This window comes from Rana temporaria, chromosome 2 (genome assembly GCF_905171775.1).
Source record: "Rana temporaria chromosome 2, aRanTem1.1, whole genome shotgun sequence".
Lineage (NCBI taxonomy): Eukaryota > Metazoa > Chordata > Amphibia > Anura > Ranidae > Rana > Rana temporaria.
This window is the reverse complement of record NC_053490.1, coordinates 201,886,009-201,893,451: the sequence shown is the minus strand read 5'-3', so window position 1 is coordinate 201,893,451 and position 7,443 is coordinate 201,886,009.

Below are 7,443 nucleotides of genomic sequence, written 5' to 3'. Positions count from 1 at the left end.
TTCTATGAAAGAAGAATCTTAATTTTTTTCCAAAATATAATATATGTCAATCCACTTAAACTGATAAAAAAAAATTATATTCAGTCTATCTTTATAGGTTTTGCATTTGTGTAACACAGCATGTAATGCAATTCTTTTCCATTTGATGTTTGGCCTTGAAACTCACAGTAGTATCTGTTTCTCAAATATCCACTTTGTTCCACATTCATTCATTGAGCTTTCAGCACTTCGTCTCCTTTATTCACTGTAATTTGAAAATGTTCCTTTCCCGAAATGTTACCACTATATATAAAAAAAGAGCGGGTATTTGATACTTTTACACTTTGTTGTCAGGAGTATACACTGACAACCAGAGTTTAATAATGTAACTGGGGCTCTTATTCATACACCAGTGTGCAATTTTATTTTTACAAAACTATTCTTTCTTTAGCTGGAAAATAGTCTTTGGTAGAGCTCACCTTTAGTAAAAACCAAAGCGTGCCATGCAAAGTTATTTCAGCAAAATTTACCAACGACTGTGATGCCGCGTACACACCATCACTTTATGTGATGAAAAAAAATTACGTTTTTAAAAACGTCACTTTAATTGACTGTGTGTGGGTGAAAACGTCGTTTTATGTCTTGTAAAAAACGACCAAAAAAAATTGAAGCATGCTTCAATTTTATGTGTCGTTTTTCAAAAGTGCACTTTTTACTTCACAGAAATTGACCGTGTGTAGCAAAAAACGTCGTTTTCTAAGACGTTTTTTCATCCACGCATGCCCAGAAGCTACTTATGAAGCAAACTTCAATGGTAAAACGTGGTGGAACGTAACCTCACTTTGCTAGAACATTGTGAGAAAAACGATGGTGTGTAGGCAACTTCGTCTTTGAAAATTGAAGTTTCAAAAATGTCGTTTTTTACTTCACAGAAAGTGTCGTTTTTTTTCATCACATAAAGTGATGGTGTGTATGCGGCATCAAAGTTGTAGCTGTAGAATGACTTTTTCAGCATTTTTGTAGTTAGAGCTAAAAAAGTTTACAGCTAAAAAACTCCTCTCAGAAGCCACTAGTTCTGGGGGCGAAATAGTGGCTTCTGTGAGGAGGTTTTTAGCTGTAAAAAAAAAAAAAAAACGCTCTAACTCTGAAAAAAGCTTTAAAAAAAAGCTTAAAAACGCCCAAAAATCACTGTAAAACTTGGCTATTCTGCTACTCCAGCCAGAAAACACCCCCAGCCAAAACCTGGTAATAACAGCCTATGTTTGCATGGACACATAGGATAACATGCTTGAGATCTTATTGGCTGCAGAAAAAAAAAGTCAGAAGCCAAAAACAGCTGCTGTAAAAACATCAAGTGTGCATGAGCCCTATCACTTATTGTATCTCATAATAGAATAACAATTCTCAAGGCCTCACACACACTGGACCTTTTTATAGCAGCTGATTCAGACATTTTTTTTATACAACCAGTAAACTTCCCTACATGTTATCCTATAGCGGACCCTATAGCGAGAGGGGAGAATTGGGCAAGGCAATGAACTAAAGTTATAAAGGCATATTATAAGTTAATATTATCAGACCTAACTAGAAATAAACTATGTGCTTTCATCCCTATAAGTAAGAATCTCCGCTCATAATATCCTGCACTGGACTCTATTCAGTTGCCAGTGTTGTGTCCAACCACAAATTCGTCAAAAACTCCAATTGCTGTTGGTTTTAAATAAACCGGAAGTTAAGCCGTTGGAGTTTCTGACAGGTTGGAGAACTTGACAGAACAGCAGCACTACAACACGTGATGCTACATTTTCGTTGCAAGAGAGCGTGATGTAGATGCGTAGCTCAGGAGCACCCACCCACCCTAGGAGAAGGTGAGGAGGGAAGCCCGCGGCATGCATCGCAGCTCCCGGAAAAGATGGGAGCCAGGAGGTTCCTTGAATCCAGATCATGTGGCACATGGATAATTGCAAAGGAAATGGCTAAATAACTCATCAAAGGATGGGAGATTACAACCCCAGCCGTTGGGTGTGGACCCTATAGCGAGAGGGGAGAATTGGGCAAGGCAATAAACTAAAGTTATAAAGGCATATTATAAGTTAATATTATCAGACCTAACTAGAAATAAACTATGTGCTTTCATCCCTATAATTAATATAAAATAAGAAAAAAAGAACAAAGGGACTTTAAATGAGGCAATAACCTGGTAAGGTCCTGTGCCTCCATCTCTATATAATTGAGAACAGCGGAGAAGGGAATGGGACTTTACATTACAATTCATATATATATATATATATATATATATATATATACATACACATACAATGGCAAAAGGAATCACATAGTTGCAAACAACGATCACATAGTACAAATTTTGGAAAAATCTAGTGCACATGATGGATTGACACGGCATATAGCATCTCTACGCATTTCGTAGATTGATCCACTCTTCAGGAGCATGCACGTGGATGTAATCTGAAATGTAATTCGAATTTTCTAGTTTCCGAATTTTCTCACTTTTGAATACCACAACTAAATGGAACATAGCGAATTATTATTTTTCCAAAGTTAGTTAGACAAGTTCATGGTGTAGGAAAGCATACACAATTGGTCATACCAAGAGGGGAGAAAGACTCAAGAGTTTTTGATACCCATTTGGAGAGTTTTGGTGTTAGATTCTTGAAGACAGAAGCATCTGGAAAAGAAATCCTCATTTGCTGTGACATATTTGCCACTAGAGAAGGCTTTTCCTTTGATGTGGTGCAATTCTACGGTTAGTTTCTGAGTAAAATCAATGTATTTCTGGGCAGCACAGTGGTGTAGTGGTTAGCACTTTCTACTAGCAGCAAAAAGGGTCACTGATTCAAATCCTGACCACAACACCATATGCCTGGAGTTTGCATATTCTCCCTGTGTCTGCGTGAGTTTCCTCTGGGTACTCCGGTTTCCTTCCATACTCTAAAGATATACTGGTAGGTTAATCGAATTCTGTCTAAATTGGCCCTAGTATGTATGAATGTGTGTTAGGGACCTTAGGTTGTAAGCTCCTTGAGGACAGGGACTGATGTGAACGTACAATGTATATTGTGATGGTGGGACTCTGTGCTACGTGAAAGGTTGCTGGTTTACACCAGATTTTGGAGAGAAAGACGCATTCAATTGCACAGCTGTGTCTTGGGCTTTTTAGTTCTGACCTGACATGGCTCAGAGCCCCACCCCACAGACAGGAAGTCTGTTCCTGGGAGTCAGGTGGACTCCCATCCCTCTGAGAGGAGTCAGAGACACTGCATGGGTGCAGCTAGAGTATGCATGTCTGCAGGAGGCAGACGTCATTGGTGATTAAGCAGCAAGGCGCTGGCCAGGAGTAAGCGAGGAGTGAGCTTATCTTTAGTAAACTCTGTTTGTACTGAGAAACAGAACTTAGGCCTAGGCTACAGGCCTGAAACAGCCGGATGGCAAGAATGAAAGCCAGGAGGCTAAAGTGTTGAATATGCAAGATACAGTAATGGTGGAACCCCCTGTGAGGGCTACTGATGTCTTTGTAAACTTTTTGTGCTTTTAAATAAAAGTGGGCTACCAGGCCCTTAAAAACTCAGTTTTGGACTGGCGTACTCACTAAAAACGCACCTACCGCTGGAGTCTGATCACCCCAATCTTACAGTATGTAAATTGACTGTGCTATAAAAGTACCTGAAATAATAGGATTTTTTGTACTCACCGTAAAATCCTTTTCATGGACGGACACAGCTCCTTAAATCTTGACAAGTGGGTTATGTTCCCTGTTTACAGGAGAGGACTAGGCAGAAACATGTTAAATAGTTTAAAACATGTTACATTAACAGAGTTGAACAGCCCAGCCCAGGGGGCGGTCCCTCCAGACATAACCCCCCTCACTGTAGCATGCAGCCTCAGTTCGTAACAAGCAGTACAAACCTAAAAAGGAGGGGTGGGAGCTGTGTCCGTCCATGGACTTCAGAGAAAAGGATTTTACGGTGAGTACAAAAAATCCTATTTTCTCTTATCGTCCATGGACGGACACAGCTCCTTAAATCTTGACAAGTAGGACGTCCCCAAGCAGTGTAAAAAAAACGAGAGGTGGGAAATATATCAGTAAAACCAATTTTAACTTCACCCCAAAACAAGCAGAGCTCCTCAACGGAGGAGGTGCAACTTTAAACAGCCGCCGGCAAAAACTAGCGGCTGAAAAAAAAAAATCATAAGATGCACTCACAGCAACCATGTAAATTCTGGAAAAAATGTGAACGGACGAGCAAGTCGCCGCCTCGCACACCTGTGAGACCGACGCATGATGTTGGAAAAAAAAACAGGAAGCACCAATTGCCCTGGTCGAAAGTGCCGTGACCGGAAAGGGGGGCCCGCCCCTTAGGAGCATAGGCCTGTATGACGGCCTGCATGATCCACTGAGAAATGGTGGTCGACGAGACCGCCAGGCCCTTTTGTGGACCAGACACCGACACAAAAGATAGTCAGAAGCTCCAAAACGGAGCCGTAGTAGGCTGGTATACCCGCAAAGTGCGTACCACGCCTAAAGTATGAAAGGCCGAAACCTCCTTCGGAAGAAGGGAAGGTCGCGGGCGCACCATCACCTAATCCTTATGGAGGATCAAGCATAGCGGCTTGCAAGACAAGACCGCCAACTCAGAAACACCTCAGAAAATCTCTCTGATGTTTCCAAATGAAGGTTCCTGAAGAACCGAGAGAACCAGAGTCAAAACTCATGGGGGAAGAGATGGGCCAAGAGGGGAAAGTATATGACAAACCCCCTGCACACAAAAAAAGGGGACCCACCAGGGAACGGGCTGCAAAAAGGCCACTGAAAGAACACGGCTGAAATCTGCCCCCAAACGGTGCTTTAAGCAATTTTTTGATCCACTCCAAGCTTTAAAAACAGCAGGACCCTGGAAACCGAGTACGTCCGTGGACATCACTCCATCCCTTCGCACCAAGAGAGGTGCGACGGTAGATCCTCCGGAAGAAGACTATGGTTCCCTCAGCATTGTTGAGATGACCGAGTCAGACAGACCCCGGTCACCTAAAGTCTGGCTTCCAATAACCATGTTGAGCAAGTCAGTGACTGTACAACAGGAGCTTGGGACCTCGAGACAGAGGACAGAGAACATCCTGCCCTGGCAACCGCCAGGGTACCTCCGCTACCAGGCGCCGGATATCGGCATACCAAGGACGCCGAGGTCAATCTGGAGTGGTTAGAATCATCGGGATCTCCTCAGCCTCCACTCTGTGGAGTGGCCGAGGAAGCAACTACCATGGAGGAACTGGAAAAAAGTCGCCGATACAGACCCCACAGGGCCACCAGCGCGACTGACGCGTCTGTACCAGATCACTAGACCTTTCAAATAAACAAAAGCTCCTAGAGCCCTATTCAGGGCCTCTCACCCACTTGCTGCGTTGACCAGGAGTAACCAGGGGATTTACCTCAGGAGGAGACTGCCCAGCGCTGCCGTCCGCTCTCAGCACACAGCGTGTGAGAGGAAACGAACCGTGAGGTAACTGTGCGGCATCTGCAGGGACCTGTGTTTAAACAGGAAAAGCCTCCTAGGGCTTTTTTATTTAAGGATAAAACACAGATACAGCATAAAAAGCAAAACCTTTACAGGTGTCACCAATCAGTCAGCATCTTAATACTCGCTGAAGTATAATCATAAACATCTGTGCTCATCACAGGGCTTTTTAACAGTCAAAAACCCCTCACATGAAAGCCCAATACAAAAAATAAAAAAATAAAACACAGGCCAGATAACACAGTCCCCTCAGGAAGGCCCCCTCCCCCCTGACAGCGGAAATAATAGCAATGCAGCAAGGGAAAGGAGCAGGGAAGGGAGTAGAAGGGACCCCCGAACCCCAGGAATGCCCAGCCGTACCAACCCACCGAAGCAGGAGGGACTGTACTTACCCGTCCAAGCGAGGACTCGCTGACGCATTCCTGACAGAACTACAATGGCAAAGGAGGTAGCTGTCGGCCCGGTCCACTGTGAGTGAGACAACACCACAGCCCAGTCATATGTGGACCTCGGAGCAAAGCTCACCGGCCACCCCAGGAGTCATGGGGTATGGCAGACCCAGCCTCTTTGCAAAGGTGTGTCCACGCTTGCTGGTCGGACTGAGTAGACTACAAGGATCTATATTATCTAGCCTGTCTCTCAGCCGACAGTTGAAAGAAGATTCTTCAAGAAAAAGTAAAATAAAATCAAATTTCTCCTCAGGGCGCTGGGCCCAAAGGGAGCCATACGTCCTTCTCCTTGCTAGGCAGAACGAAACTGAGGCTGCATGCTACAGTGAGGAGGGTTATGTCTGGAGGGACCGCCCCCTCGGCGGGGCTGTTCAACTCTTAATGTAACATGTATTTAACTATTTAACATGTTTCTGCCTAGTCCTCTCCTGTAAACAGGGAACATAACCCACTTGTCAAGATTTAAGGAGCCGTGTCCGTCCATGGACGATAAGAGAAAAATAAAGCTTCAAAAGCAGCTGCATGATCTATGAACTGCTTGATAGCAGTGACTTTTTATCTTCAGCCCCCTACTGGACAGTCATCTACAGTGATTGTCTGGAACCTGATAAATATTCAGGATGGTTGATTTGAATCACTCACCCTAAATTCTGGAAACGTCTTCCAAGGCCATGGCGAAGCAATCAGTTTCTTAACCTGTGAGACCCTGATCAGGCCAGACCCAAAAAATAGCTTCTCCTACAGAAGGAGCAAAAAAAAATATTTACCTAGCATCCTACGCTAGGAGGTTTCTACACCGCAAAAAACTGCAAATTGGGTGTTTTAAAAAATGTACACAATTTGGGGTCTGTTCACAGTTTTCCAGTTCCCTTCAGGAAAACACATTCATTTTACTGCATGAAATGAATTTCAAATAGAAATCCTATTCGATAGTTCACCACAGTGATTGCAGCTTTTTAAAGTGCAGCATTTTTAAAGTGTACGACATGCTGCAATTTTGATGTGTTTATACACATCAAGCCCATTAAAGTGAATGGAAAATGCAAAATACAGTAATTCTTGTATCATGCCGGTTTTTGTGTGTTTTTAATGCATTGGCACCCATAGAAAATCCCTCTTCTGAATTTTTCTCTCACTACACACAAAGTATAAATGTCCAAATACATGCAAACAGGTTTATAAGCAAACCTATATTCAGCCCAAACAGTGCCGGCCCAAGACATTGTGCTGCCTGGTACCAAGAATGAAATGCTGCCCCCCCCCAAAAAAAAATACGCCCACCAAAATGCCCCCACATCCATTATTTTATATCATGATAACTAAAGTGGACCTATCATGGCTCTATACATGTATATAGGAGTATAAAAAGGACCTGTTATGGCTCTATTCATGCAATTAACCCCACAGTGGAGCGGAGAGCGGAACGGGAGGAGCGGTCGGGCGGCAATTAGCCCCACAGTGGAGTGGAGAGTGGAGCTGGC